This window comes from Protopterus annectens, chromosome 7.part1, assembly GCF_019279795.1.
Source record: "Protopterus annectens isolate FY-2018-M chromosome 7.part1, PAN1.0, whole genome shotgun sequence".
Lineage (NCBI taxonomy): Eukaryota > Metazoa > Chordata > Ceratodontiformes > Protopteridae > Protopterus > Protopterus annectens.
This window is the reverse complement of record NC_056740.1, coordinates 53,147,974-53,164,173: the sequence shown is the minus strand read 5'-3', so window position 1 is coordinate 53,164,173 and position 16,200 is coordinate 53,147,974.

Below are 16,200 nucleotides of genomic sequence, written 5' to 3'. Positions count from 1 at the left end.
GACCAAGCAGGAGTGTACCACAAAAAAGATCGCTTGCAGAAAAGTACTATCCTGCAAACCTAAAAAGCATCTGCAGAAAATATAACAGACATAAATGTAGTCAATATTCAAAGAGACATAAACCCATGAAATAAAGTATCTCATATCTCTCCACTGTCAGATAGTAGAGCACATAGTTCAACACCATTGCCCTACAGTACGACCTTGTTCAGTAGTTAGCCACTGCTGCACTCAATCACTCTTTTGGCATGCATGACTATGGAAGGCGATGAAGTCCTCCTAAAGTGGACAGACAATGTGCTGGGCATCTGCAATCTGTGCAAAAAAAGAGGCTGTAAATTAAGACTGCTATGATGAATGGACTCCAGAGTTTGACATTGATCAAACTGGTAGAAATATGTGGATTTATTGTCCTTTCAAACATAGAACAGTGATATTCCATAGGGTGATGTACATCCCACATACTCACATAGTGCATAACAGGTGTTACTTTGTGATGCAGCACACTCAATATTACAGAGAACACAGTGTACTGTTTGTAGCTCTCTCTCTCTGGACTTTAGAGTAGTGATGTCACTTGAATTTATCCAGTTCTTTTACCCATCTGGTAAAGACTGATGCTGTTTATAATGTTCTGCTTACCCTGCTGCAGTAGAGCAATGCAGAATGTTGTATCTCCATGGCTTGTATGACATTGGGGGGGGGGGGGGGCATATTCTTCTAACTATACACCTTCTGTGACTGTTGCTTTTGTAGTATACAGAGTTACATGCCTCAGCATATGATCTTAAATGAGGCATGGTTCCCTGATCTCGCATTCCCTCTGTTGCTCAGCACAGTATGTGTGTTTTTTTGTTGTTGCCATCACCACCAAATAAACACTACTCTGGTTTGTAAGAATCCAAATGTCCAGAGACATCAGGACCTACTTCTTGACTACTGATTAATTGTGAAACTATACATCTTCAGCTGTCATGAATCCTGGCTTTGTGTGTAAGATCCCCTTCACAGTGAATTACAAGAAGATAGTTGTTCAGGTGCAGTTAAATACATTGACCTTGTCTGTAACATAGATGCCAGGACTAGTGACAGGCCATTTGTAAATGGTCAGAGTCATAGCCTGACTGATACTGAAGTAAATGTTTTAAAAATCTGAAGAGAAGGGCTAAGCCTTTTAATGTAATTTAAGAATGCCAGGACTAATCCGAAGGAAGGAATATTAAAGCATTGACATAGACCACAGCATTAACAGTGACCTCCTCAAGCTCCTTTGATTTAGGAAATGAATGGGAACTCCTTTTTAGCCTAATACAAGCTGAATGGCTCCATGCCTCTTGCTGTACTATATGAATATCCAATATCCCGCTGCTGAGGATTTGGGAGATAAAGACTAAGGGAAGGAGATGTGTATACATGTATATGTATACATATGCTTCACCAAACCAAACTAAAGTCCTTTATAACTGTAGAATGGTTCAGATTTCATAAAAGAGATAAAAAAAAATGATTTCAAAAATTAGGACTGAATTGCACAGACTAAGCTGATCAATGTCAGTTTGTTGAAGGATTAGCAAATACGTTGTGGGGTGTACCTGTATATAGAATATACTGTGAATGCACACAACATAAACCTCTTTCAAAAAAGAGTAAATATTAGAATAGGGGTGTCAGTGGAAAGAACTGCTAGATATGCTAGTGAGTTTCTGTAAGACAAAACTAAATGCCTAGTGAATAAACAGTTTCATGAGTCCCCCCAAGGCGACTTTGTTTCAAACATGAAAAAATGTTTCAAAGATAATAAAGTCGATGGTATAAAAGTAGACTGCACACACTGCCATGCAAAGGGTGACATGGAGAGAAAGTGCAGTTGAAAAAGTAAAAAAAAAGAATCAATCAATACAAACTAGGTACAACACACTAGGTACATTTTGCATAAAATGGTAGAATTTGAAATTGATTCTGCTTCTGAAAGAACAGAACTAGTTTCTCAGAATGAAAATGATGCCATGATGTGCTGAAGGCTGCACCCTGTTACTAATAATAGGTTCATAGGTAGGTACTAGGCTATTGGCTCTAGGGCCTATATAAGCCTAGCCAAAAAGGTACTCTGGCTTTCGCCACCCAAGAAAATTATTTTCCTGTGCCCCTGTCGAGCAGAGCCACAGAGGTGATCCCCAGGGTGAATTTCCTATTTCCCATCCAATCATCAAGATTTTTCTTGAAGTGTGCTAATAAGAAGCTTTGTTTGATATAGATAGGTAGTTTGTTCCAGAGTATGGGAAGTCTCTGGGACAGGAATCTATCCCTCCAGCATGTTCTGTTTATTGTGATAATAAGGTTTAGGTCCCAAGAGCATGTGGCTTGGAGGGATTGGGATTTCTTTAAGTGGAGCATGTCCAACAGCTCTGGGTTTGACATAGCTTTGTATGTTAGGCAGAAATCGCCTCTAAGTAGGCGATATGCGACGGAGTAAAGCTGGAGTTTTTTGAGACAATCTGTGTAGAGCAATTGTTTGAGGCTGCTAATTCTCTTTATGAGGTATTTCTGTGGCCTTTCCAGTTGTTGTAGATGTCTTGTGAGGTACATACCAAAAGGGGTGTTGTAGTCTATAATGGGTCTAATGAGTGATGAGTAAAGGGGAACAATTACCTCTTTTTTCCTGGATGAGATACCCTTTGTGATGAGGTGTGCCACATAGAAGGATTTCCTGACTACTGTGGCAATGTGATTATCAAAGGAGAGACTACTGTCCACCTGTGTCCCAAGGTCTCTTATCACACTTTCAGTGTTAAGTAGACTACCACCTGTGTGATAGTTCATGGGTACAGAGTTTCTACCAAAGGGGATGACAATGCACTTTTTGGCATTGCGCTTGAGGCCATGGCTTTGACACCAGGCATCTGTCTCAGTGAGGCCCTTTTGTAGGATGTCCACATCATTAGGAGTTTCGATTATGCCTCCTAGTTTGCAGTCATCTGTGAACTTCTCTAGCCAAAGACCTTCTGTGTTAGTCTGTACTTCAGAGAAGTAGATACCAAACAGGAGAGGACCCAGGACTGAACCCTGCGGCAGTCCACTTGTCACTGGGCTGAAGTCGGATTTAGAGTCTGCTATTTTCATAGTGTGGGTTCTGTCAGTGAGCCAGTTAGCAACCCATCTTGTGAAATAGGGATTTATACCTAGTTTAGTGAGTTTATCTATAATTCCAGAGTGGGAGATGGTGTCAAAAGCCTTGGCGAGATCTAGATAGGCTGTGTGAACCACCTTACCCTCGTCTGTGGCTTTGGTGACTGCTTCAAAGAAGTCTATCAGGTTTAGTAGACATGATCTGCCTTTTACAAACCCGAACTGGATGAGGTCCAGAGTTTGGATATTACCAGTGTTTATGTTTATAAGTTCCATGATGATACTTTGAGGGTTGGGAGGGTGGCCTAATGGTTAAGGTGTTTGCCTTACAAACACAAGGTACAGGGTTTGAATCTCACAAGGGATAATTGGCTAGGCTTAAAATGGCTCGCAAGGGCAGTTAGCCTAGTACTAACCTATGAACCTATGAACCTATACATTCCATGGCCTTGCAGACCAGACTCATCAGTCTAATGGGGCGGTAGTTCCAAGGGTCCATGTTGGGCTTTGTGGAGTGGGATAACTGTCACTGTGCACCATTCAATGTGCACAAAGCCTGAGGTGAGGCTATAATTGAGCATGGTGCTTAGGTGGGGTGCCAGTTCATTCTGTAGTTCGTGTAGAACGCAGCCTGGGATGCTGTCAGATCCCATGGATGCTGTGTTCTTGGCTTTGGAGACTGTGGTTTTCCCTGTGCAGCCATGATTACAGGAACTTTGCGTTCTTCCGGTATAGAGATGGGCCCTTTAGGGGGAGAGAGGGGGGTAAAGTTAGCACTGAACCTATCTGTCAGGATGTTGGCAATATCAGTTGGTGCTGTATATGTAGTGCCATTGTGCTGTAACTCAGATTAGATCTGAGTGTTGCCATTGAGATTCTTAACATAGCTATGGAATGCTTTGTGGTTGTCTTTAGAATCAGTGGCGATTTTGTTTTTGTAACTAGTTTTGGAGGATTTTATGAGGGATCTCAGAGGCTACTTACTGAGGCTAACCAGGGAGTTCCTCCAGTCATAGGATTTTACTCTTTTTTGCAACAGTTTCTTTCTTCTGTTGTAGAGTTTGTTTATGGCAGGGGACCACCATATTGGCTTCCTTTTTTTGGAGGATAGCATCTTGGTTCTGTTAGGGATAGCATGATCCATGCAGTCGTGTAAGCGCTTATAAAGTGCATTTGTGTAGGATTCAGCAGTCGTATCTCTATTTTCCATCTGCATGGGTGTCGTGAAGTTTGTCACTTCTGTCTTAAGAAGTGTGAAGTTGGCTTTGCAGAAATTTTTTACGGTGGTTTCCCTAATGGGGGGTGGGGGCAGGATGTAGATGTCTAGGGTGATTAGCTTGTGGTTGGATCTGATCAACAAGGAATTGATTTCTGGTGTGGAACACCAGTCGCCCATGTTGGTAATTACCAGGTCTAGGATATTGCTGCCCCTGGTGGGGGTATGGATAAGTTGATCCAAGGCATTTGAATTTATGAATTCCAGAAAATGTTGCACAAAACAGTTGGTGCATGAGTAGTTTTCCCAGTTAATGGTGGGGTAGTTGAAATCAGCCATTATTAGGGTATTGGGTTGTACCCTAATATTTTCCAGTGTATCAAGAAATAATTCAGGATATTATTATTTGAGTTACCCCATAAGTAGCAGAAGTAGAATAAAAGTGGAGTTAGGCACTGCAAGTGCATTGTCAAAAAATTCTGAGCAAAATCACAGAAAATATTTTCAGACAAACCTTCATATGTAGGGAGCAATACAGCTCACAAGACCAAAATTAGGTGCTCATGAAGCATGAATACAAACAGCAAGTGTTCGTGATAAGGGGAGTAAAAGAAATTGCATGGTACTTGCTTTTTTATTAAATAGGTAATATTTTGTTTGGAAGACAGTGGGCAAGAAATACTGGATTAAACTGGTATTCTATAAACAAACAGCACATGGCAGGTCACAGTGAAAAGAATGCAGTCACTGGGAAGAAACCACTGAAGCATCTATGACATTCTAAACAAGTGAATGAAATGGGTACAATAGAAAACAAATGATTCAGACTTTTACTGGAAAGCAATGCCACTCTTAAGCCCCATTAAGTTGCAATGATCCTCTATACACCAGGAGCTAAACTTTTCAAGTAAAATGCATTATTTTATTTATTCCAAGTAAAGAGTTTTATTATTGAATTTTAAATGCTTGTGGCTGGTGATTTACTTATTTATGAACTTAAGGGTTTGTGCATTGACCTGGTACACAGATCACTCTTTGTTATCTATCAGGAATGGATTGCTCAGAAGTAAATGTTAATATTCAAATATTTTACAGGTTGTATTCTTGACTTTGCCAGGATAATCTGGGTGTATTGAGGATGTTCTGTGCATGTGTGTGGCTGCAGTACGCTCTGTCAAATGCATGTTTCAGCAACAGAGTTTATTGTCATCTACAGTAGACTCCTTCTTATCTGGCCTATCTGTAACCAGACATCAAATTTCTGCAGTAGCCCTAGTAAAAGACAACAGAGAAGAACAACACTTCACCCCCTCTGGGCTACATAATGACAGACATTTGACTTTTATACTTCATATTCATTAGAAACATGCATGTTAACACAAATCCTGTTCTTTTAGCTGATTTATAACTTATAAATGCTATTTTATATGCTTTTTCTGATTAACCAGACATTCATTTATCCAGCCTAAAGTCCGGTCCCAGTGAGACCGGATAAGGAGGAGTCTACTGTACTTTGATCAAAATCCCTAGTTCTCAGTTGTAGGAGATTTTAAATGTACGGACATTAACTGTTCCTTTGATGTGTGGATGTACTTGCTCTTATGATTCAGCATTAGTGGAGGGAGAGTATGTATGTGAGTGCTTGCAAGTTAGGGTTAGAATATGGGATAGGTAAAGGATAGATTTAATGGTGTGCGTGCATGCACAGGAATATTTTTCATTTGTTTCCACATACTAGAGTATTTCTGGGTTAGGTTTTGTAATGGCCATCCCTAATACTATCCCACTAACAAAAAACTGAATAAAGATGATGATGATAGCAAGACTTACCTTGTTAGCTTTGAAAGGTATACCACCCAGGATAATTGGGATTGGTTTCACTTGGATAAAATATCTTCACAGTTGACAGATGAAGCACTTAAAGCATTAAAGACATCACAGGTGCTGACTATACAGACTATCAAAAGCTAAAAAAAAAGCTGCTCCCTAAGGTTGGTCTGTCTTCTGAAATGTCATAAGTGGACATTTAATTCAACTAAAACAGAAGAAGCTCAAATGTCTGATTTAAACCACATTTTAAACTTGTGTTTAGAGCCTGAAGTGAACAGTGAAAGCAAATGATATTTTAGCAGTTGATGATTTCAAAAGACACTTTCAAGTACTTTACGTAAGTGGGTTTTTCAGAGTGACTGTTAGATTACTGACAAATTGGTTGTATTAATTGGAAGGTTACTAGTTAATAAAGCAACCTAAGTCTGTAAAGACGAACGTGCAAATGTTTGCATCTGTGAACACCAAGAACTGCCAGCGAATGCCAGCAACTGAAATTTGAAATGTAAGAAGAGGGATAACATTGTTAAATTTGTTTAATTAGGTTGTTGCACTTAAAAATAATATATTTTTTTTAAGTAATAGGCTAATAATGAAAAGGTAAATGGTGTGCCTATAAAGAAAGCCAACTTTAATTAACATGATGGCAATGAAAATGTATTGAGGTAATGTGATTAAGTAATTGCTAGAGTAGTAGAATCAGCATATTTTCTGTGTGCCACTACTATGTTAGTCAAATACATGGTGTTGGTGAATGAGAAGAAACTGGAATGACATTCTGGGAGCATGACCATACTTATTAAGAAGCTGCATATCTGTAGATGCAAAACAATGACAATAAGAAGAAGATGGAATTGATATGTGTTCATGGAGACAGGAAGGAATATCCTCTAACACCTACAGAAATTCAAAACCTGATGAGTAATGTACTTCATTTGATAGTTTTTATACCTAATTCAACACATGCTGTTATAATAGGTCAAGACTTCTCGCAGTTCAAGGTACTGTGGAAGATGTTGGGGAGCGACCACACTTACTTTGTAATCAGACTATATCACTAGTAACAAATGGGGGAAACAGCAGACTAGCACACCATCTAGAAGATATAATCCTGGATATAACTAGTAAAAATGGGGAGAAAAGGCAACTACAGCCTGACACAATGTTAAAAATATACTGCAAAATCCAGATATCTGATGAAGTTCGACTATTTGGTGTGGATGAAAAGCACTTTATAATAAATTAATTTGTTGTTCCAGGCAGGATCATTCTTTGGGATTTTGCAGTTTGTTTTCTTGTGTTTCATTGGAATAACAATGTTAAAAATATGCAGTCATGATACAGACAAAAATGGTTGGGGTAGAAACTTCTAAAGGAACTAAAATGTGACTTTGGCTGAAAGGAATAAAATAACCTGTTTATTATCAAAAACAGGAACTGGGTCTTAATAGAAAACCACAGTTAAGTTATTGAAAAAACAATAAAATCAAAAGTTGTTATATGGCAAAATCACCCACTTGTAACCATAACAAGTGCTGTATAGTGGAGAACCATAGGAGTCACTCCACTTTGCAAGGACGTTAAAAACATTCAAAAATCATTTATAACTTCTATAAAAATAGAAGCTTCCATTCCATGAACTGGAACTTAATCAGAATTTGAAAAGTGAAAAAAGGAAAGTGTTACATTCATCAAACTTGAAATTCTTAGAATAAAACTTTTTAGTAAATGACCAGGCAACAATGGACTGTATAAATGAATACATTTGAAATATAAAAAATGTATCACTGTGTGGTTCTTATATTTAAACTTAATCCATAAAATACAGCAGGATGCAAATGTATGTAGATAGATAGATAGATAGATAGATAGATAGATAGATAGATAGATAGATAGATATAGATATATGGATCTACTTTGATTCACTGAAAACTCATTTCAGTGAATTTCAAAACACACACACACCAAATTGCTGAAAGCTAAATCACTGAAATCTCATTTTACTGAATCACATTTCACTGAATGTAAGTACTGTTGGGCAAATAAAACATATATGCCCTTTTCCCAACTGTAGAGCGATCCTGGAGTTAGTATATATAGTTAGGGTGGTGTGGGGGTAGAGCCTTCCACCTACTTTTGGTTTTATATTGTTAGCTTTCAGTGAAATAGATTCATAAATATAAAAGCTAAGTAGGTGGGAGGCTATACCCCATCCCCCCTAACTATATATGCTAACTCCAGGATTGCACTATAGTGGGGAAACGGGCATATACATTTTATTTGCCCAACAGTACTTACATTCAGTGAAATGTGATTCAGTAAAATGAGATATCAGTGATTTAATTTCAGCAATTTTTGAGGGTAAATTGAAATTCAGCGCAATGAGTTTTCAGTGACTCAAGGTAGACCCATATATGTGGTTTACCATCAAAATTTTGAATGCTGTTATGCAAACTTTGTCAAAAGGCAGTTTTCAAAGTCTCATAAAGATGACGTGCAAAACGTGTATTGAACGTCACCGGATGTTCGGGTAAGTTTGAAAAATGTCAACAATTCAAATTCGAATTGTTGACATTTTTCATGTTTCATGTTTCATAATTTTGATTGGTTGATGTTATTTTCAACAATGTTTCTCAAGTAAGTAATTATTCATAGAAACACTGTTGAAATTTTGATAGCAAACATATATATATTAAAGTATAAACTTATGAATAGAAAAAAATTAATTAATGTAAACAAGATTATTATAATTGCATTAAGCACAGTTAAAGAACTGATGAAAAAGAAACCATTTCATTCAAACCCAGGGGTTGTGTGGCATTTATCCTAAGTTGCTAAATGAGTTCTTTATATTTAAATTAGGAAGAACAATCAACCCCCACCAATGGATCAGTGTTAACTTAAACTGAAAGGTGTCTTCACATACCAGGGAATGTTTATAAAGTGTGTTATTTGTGTTTTTATCCTTAATATCATACAGGTGTTTGTGTATCCTCTTATAAAGTGCATGCTCATTCTTCCCTATATAAAAACTTGGGCATTGAGAACATAGGGAAATATAAACTACCCTACTTGTTTTGCAATTACCCTCACTTGCCCTGATAATGCTATTTAAACTATTGTCAAGTGTAATCAGGTCTTTCTCCATAATATATGTGCATTGATTACAAGTACCGCATCTTGTCGTCCCTTTCCTACATGGTATGGTAGTTTAACAGTTATTCCTAAATTCCATGTATTGCTTGAACTTGACTTCTGTTTTAAGAATAAAAGTAGGTTTTGGACCTAAACTACCCAGATACATTGGGAATACATTAATAATAATCCAGCTTTTTTTAACACTTTCACCTTTTAATATATAAATGTATTCAATGATTAAAGCCCTGTTAAATTTAATTTCAGATGTTAGCCCATTGACAATGAAATTAGTTGTATTAGCCCTAGAACTGGATCCCAATAGGGGTAAGTACTTTTTACCTCATTCAGAAAGAATGCCATCACTAATAGCCCTAATAAAATTTAAATGGTAATCTTTCTCCAATAACATACCCTCCAGATTTTTAAATTCCTCCACTACATCATCTCATGTCAAGGTCAGTTGAGTTATACATATAAAGTGACCTCTCACAAGGCTTCTTTTTTGAGCCATAAGATAGAAACTACTAAAATGAAGGTATGAATTGCTGAATGTTGGCTTACGAAATATTCTAGATTCAATTTTTTTTATTATTAGAGATTACCATATAAATTTTAATAATGTGGTCATCTAATTTAAAAAGTTGACAACATTGCCCAGCAATGATTCTAGACCTGTCCATAAAATAAAAAAAATATAATCCAGGTAATAAAGATGATGTTTACAATGTTTAAAATAAGCTGAGCTAAAACCATGTCCCCCCCCCCCCCAGGCTAACAGAACCATACTAGCATACATGGGGGAACAGGCTGAAGGACAAATGGCTTTAACATTGGAAATGCCATTCATCGATGTGTTTTTTTGTGAGATAGTCATATAGCAAAGATCGGAAAATTTGGCCTTTCCTCACTGTAGTGTGATCTCGAAGTTGGTATATATAATTAGTGTTGGGGGCACAGTCCCACACAAGAGTGACATCAAGGTACGGCATTTTTGATGTTTAAGCTGTTTGCTCTCCGGTCTTTTTGATCTCGTAATATAGACCCCAAACCACCCCCATTACTAGTCTAAAATATTCTCCCACAAAATAAATACAATTATTATCTAAAACTGAAGTCATAAGTTCCAGAAGTAGAGTTATATAAGTACTAGAGCAGTCAATAAGAGACTGTCGTGAAAATATTCTAGCCCTTCAGTTCTTGGGATACATGTAAATAAATCTACCACATCAATTGTAAGGAACTTTATGTCCTCAGACCAAAGTGAGGGAGAAAATCTAGCCAAAAAATTCCCACGAGTCTTTTAAAATATGTGAAGAATCATTAAAAATGAGCTTCAAATTTTTATCAATGTAAGAGTCTAATGGGTATGTTTTTGATCCATAAGCCACCACACAACTGGCCTGAATTGTAAAATTTTGGTACCTTTATGAATATGCAGGATACTGAAGAAGGATGGAATAACTGGATTTTTGATAGAAAGGAATAAAAAAATGTTCAACCTAATTCTATCCTCCAATAAAAGTTCATCCAAAAATAAATCAGTCTTTCGATGAGCTATGTTGATCTCATTATATAAAACAGTGCCATAAGTGTTAGTGTCATACAGCATTTCTAGCATGTATGCTAAATATTGAAGGGTATCAACAATCACTGTTTTTCAGTGACCTTCTCACTTATTGTTTTAGTTTGTTGTTTGGGAAATTTTTGCAGTGACCCTAATGATAATGGACATCAGCTGGGTATAACAGCCCCGTGTTTCTTACGCTTAGTCAAACACTCTGCTTGTGCTGTGCTAACGAGGTCATAACAAGGCTGAAATATGCATACCCACAGCTAGTGGGGTTTGGCTTTATTGGCCTTACATTGTCCATTAAAACGACGAAACAAGTCATGGGCATTCAGAATCGCCAATTATCTGAAACACCTGATGTTCATAAGGGTCATTTGCATATATCCCATGTGCCTCTGATACAAGAGGTTTGGGAGGTCACTCAGTGGAGGTTCTAGCTTTGCTGGAGTTTTCATTTTGTTTTTACTGATTGTTTTTTCAGTGACCTTCTCACTTATTGTTTTAGTTTGTTCATGAGAACTTAAATTTTTAATCCTAGGGGACCTATATTCATTAACCAATAATCATTTGTACATGTTCTATCAAACTCCTGTAATATAAGGTGGGTGGGTGGATTAGAAATACTCCTTTTTCTAGCCGCCATACTTGTTATGTTCTCTTCCCCCTTCTTGTAAAAACAAGTGCCAAGTTAAGTTTCCTTAAAAAGAATTTAAACTCAATAAGTGAGTTAACAATGTTAAAATGAGGAGTTGGGACAAATTTAAACCCATTAGAGAATAAACTAAAATGTTCCTGAGTAACAGGAATATTACTATAATTATAAATATTGTGTACTTTATAAGACATTGTAATGCCATCATTGTGAAACAGGATTACCATCTTTTCCCTTTCTTCTCCCCTTTTATTCCCTGATTTCCTGTGTTGTGAATCATCTGTATCTTGGGACCCACTATTGGACCAGAGTCTTGTACATAGGACGTTTGGGCTGCTAACCTTTCTGATCTCTGAAGTTTGGGAAAATCTTGTTCATCATTTATCTCAAATAATGGAGTAGTGTTGATATGTATATTAGTGTCAGGAAGATCTAGTATAAATTGATATTTTCCCTTTTTATCCTGCTTAGAAAAATCTTTAATTGGATACAACTTATTAGTTTGATAATGAAAAAGATCTTTTTCAATTTTCTTAATTTTCCTGTCTGCATTAAAGTTGCATTTACGATCAATATGTATAAAGTATGACAGGCTCACTTATATTGATAAATAATACATTTCTTCAATTTTATTTATTTATTTTTACATTTGTTAACCAGGTTAGTCCAACTGGGCCCCAAGACCCCTTTTCTCAGTGGAGACCCGAGGAGAAAAGCCCTGGGAAAGTAATTAAAAAAATAAGAAAAAAACTTAACAATTCAAAGTTGTAAGATACTTAGCAGTACAAAAACAGAGAGAAATATACAATAAGAATATATATACAAGACAAAAGTACAGTATTTTGAGAATGCAGAAAATCAGGTTATTAATCTGTTCTCCCTCTTTTAGTAAATTATTAACTGCCTCAGCATTGTATCTAGTGATTAATTGAATAAACTCTAGCCCATAAGGATCAAACAGTTCTGTAAAATCTTTAACTATATTGTCATATGTACATAATCCATTTGGAAATAGTTTTACACACTCAGAAAGATAGGGGTTATCTAACTGAAGTTTTTTTTTACCTTCAAAAGTTTATTTTTAAACAAAAACATGAGATATTTCAGTGAGTTAATGGTATGGTCTTATCCTGTACCCTTTCAACTGAAGTAGTAACGTTAAAATTAAAGGATTGATTTAACCAGTTTTTCAAAGTTGAAATTATCTATCCTGGCTGATGGATTAAAATTGTTATCAGTACCTTGTAAATTAGTCAAGTCCATCTGTTGATAAATATTATTCCAGTTATTAACTCTTTGACCCAATAGAACCAAACCATTAGGCATGTATGTTGCAAATAAATCCTGACTAAGCATAAAAGAAGTGTTAGTAACCATTGAGTTATTGGAAGGTCCTTGCCAAAAGTTTCCATCCTTCAAGTTCCCAGGACAAGTTGTAAATAGTTCAGAAAGCTGTATAAGTTTGTTTTTCATGGAGTCCACCTTGGACATCAATCAGTTTAGATCCGCAGCTGTTTTAATATTCTCATTAATGTTGGAGTGACTCTTATCCATGTTCTTCCCCAAAGTGTCAGAAACAAAAATACAGTAAAAAATCAAAATATGTTATATGGCAAACCACCCACTCATAACCACAACAAGTGCCATATACTGAAAAACCATAGAGTCACTCCACCTTTGACGGATGACTTCCCAAGGACATTAGAAACATTCAAAAATCATTTGTCAGTGAACATACCTAGTAGGAATTTTTTTTATCCCTTCTTAAATACTATTAATCCATAAAATATAACAGGATGTATATATTAAAGTATAACTTTATGAAAATAAATAAATGAATGAATAAGTAAATTAATGTAAATAAGATTATTATAATTGTCTTGACCAAAATTTGAGAAAAAACAGAAACCTTTTCATTCAAATCTGGGGATTGTGTGGCATTTAGCCTAATTTGCCAAATAAGTTCTTTATATTCAAGTTTTGACGACCAATCAGCCCCCCCCACCCCCCCAGGATCATAGTTAACTCTTTCCAGCATTAACTTTTTTCCAAATAAATTCCTACTAGATATGCTCACTGACTGTGGAAGTTTAACTTTCAGTTTAATTATACAAAGAACCACATATTGATATATTTTTTGTATTTCAAATATATGTATATCAAAAAGCCAGAAAAAAAAAAACCTAATAAAAACAAAAAACGGCAGACCAGGAAGACGATGCGTCAATCAGAAAAAACATCCGGACTTCCAAATGTAGTGATACAGTCTTTATTAGCAAAAAGAAAATAAAAAAAAATAAATAAAAAATAAAAAAATAAAAAATTATTAAATTATATATATATATATATATATATATATATATATATATATATATTTATATAGTCCATTGTTGCCTGGTCATATACTAAAAAGTTTTATTCTAAGACTTTCAAGTTTGATGAATGTAACACGTTCCCTTTAAGGGAATTTTTTTTAAAGAACATGAAAGGTTAGTTTTCAGAGTCTGATGAAGTTCTGGTTCACCAGAATGGAAGTGCTTAATCCAATTTACTCAATAAAGCTTCTATTTTTATAGCCGTTATGAATGATTTTTGAATGTTTTTAATGTCCTTATGAAGTCATACATCAAAAGCAGAGTAACTCCTATGGTTTTCTACTATATGGCACTTGTGGTTATGAGTAAGTTATTGAAAAAAGTCAGTGCAAGAGCTGGAAGGGAAGAACCTATAATGCAAACCTTGTCAGAATGTTCCAGTCATTAAAGTAATGAAGGATTGTCTATGTACAGAGAGGAAGAAAACTATAGTAATAAACTCGCTAAGATAAGACAAAGAACTTGAGGTGAGTCATAGGTTCCCTCTCCAAGGTCAAAATGGACAGCTTGTAAGAAACAGAACACTCAGCATCAGGCACTTAGAGGAACAAAAGTTTCTGAGGTAAAAATAAATTACCAAAAACAAAAGCAGAAAAAAGTCAGTGATATGAATTACATCTGAGCAGGAAGAAATAGAAGAAAAAGAAACATAATTACTTGTTCATGCAGGTGAAGACACTATACCCTATACTTCACATTAGTGTACTAAAGAAAGTCTTCCTAATTTGGTACAATTGCAGGTATGGGAGGATGACAGGTTAAGCAAGATTAAAGAAAATATAGCTGGAATAGAAGAAGAAACATACCAATAAACTAGCCCTATCTCATACCCATATTTTCAGTTGAAGAATGACTAGTTATATAAGGTGAACAAAGATAAAGAAGGAAATATTACACTGACTAAAAAAACTGTGAAAACTTGAGATAAAAGTGGCAGAAAGACATTTTTGAGAGGACACTTAAGGATTCACAAAACCAAAGCTAGAATTTTTTCAAGATTTTGTTGGCCTGGTGTAATGAAAGACATTGAGATCTTCTGTGTAGCTTGCTCAGAATGTAAAATATATATATATATAAAACACAGAACATCCTGGGTTCAATGGTCTGCTAATACCTAGCCTTATTGCTGAACTCCTGTTTGCATAGATGACTTTGAACTTGTAGGTCCATTGGTCAAGTCTAGAAATAGCTACAGATACATTCTAGTGACTGACTATACCAAAAAGTTTTCTAAAGAGCTACACCTGTGAAAAGTCAATGCTATGTCAATATTCACAGAACAAATGTTTTACTCCGGAGAAAGGATACTCAAAAGAAATACTCATGAACCAGGAAGCTCCATTTATGTTCAGGGCAATTCACTGGCTTTGCCAGGATTTTAAAGTAGAGCAATTATGAACTTCAATGGACCACCCTCAAACTGATGGGTTAGTGGAGTGCTTTAGTAAAACTTGAGGTTTATGCTGTAGAAGGCCACAGAACACGATGGTAAGAACTGGAATCAGTTACTTCCTTGTCTCTTTTTTGCTATAAAAAGGTGCCTTAGCCTTCCACAGGATTTACCCCAGTTGAGTCACTTAATGGAAGATGCCTCCAAGGCTTGTCAAACATAACAAAGGAAACTTTGAAGAAAGAGAATACCCATTTAAAAGCATAACACCACAATTTATAAACTTTCAAGACAGGTTATAAAATTATTATGCAAATAGTTAAGAACAAATGTAAAGGGCATAGGAGGTGCAACCAAGAGACTATAAAAAGAACATCAGACTCAGAGAGTTTAAAACAGGAGACAAAGTTCTAATATTAGTTCCCTCAGATAAAAAAAAAATCATAGCAAGATGGCAAGGTTCCTTTGAAATAATGGCCAAAATGAATGAAATCTATAAAATAAAGCAAACTGGCCAGAACAGATATACCACACAAATGTGTTAAAACACTGAAGGGAAGCTGAAGCTTCTGTAGTCAGCCAGGAAGCTGATTTAGATTCCAATAGTAGGGTACTTGGGAATTCTATCTCTGTGGTTCATGTAGACAAAACCTTTTCTAAAACCTAGAAAGAAATAAGTGAAACAGCTTTCAAGACATGAAGATTTTTTTTTTCTGAGTTACTTGGAATAACAGATTTATTGCAGCATCATATCAACATTGTGCTATTGGAGATGGTAAGCCTAAAGTCATAATAGGCATCAGTTTTCCAATGAAAAGCAGTACATGAAGAAGTGAATACAATGCTTATACTAGAAGTTATTCAGGAGTCTCAGAGTGCATGGAACAGTCTGACTGTGTTGGT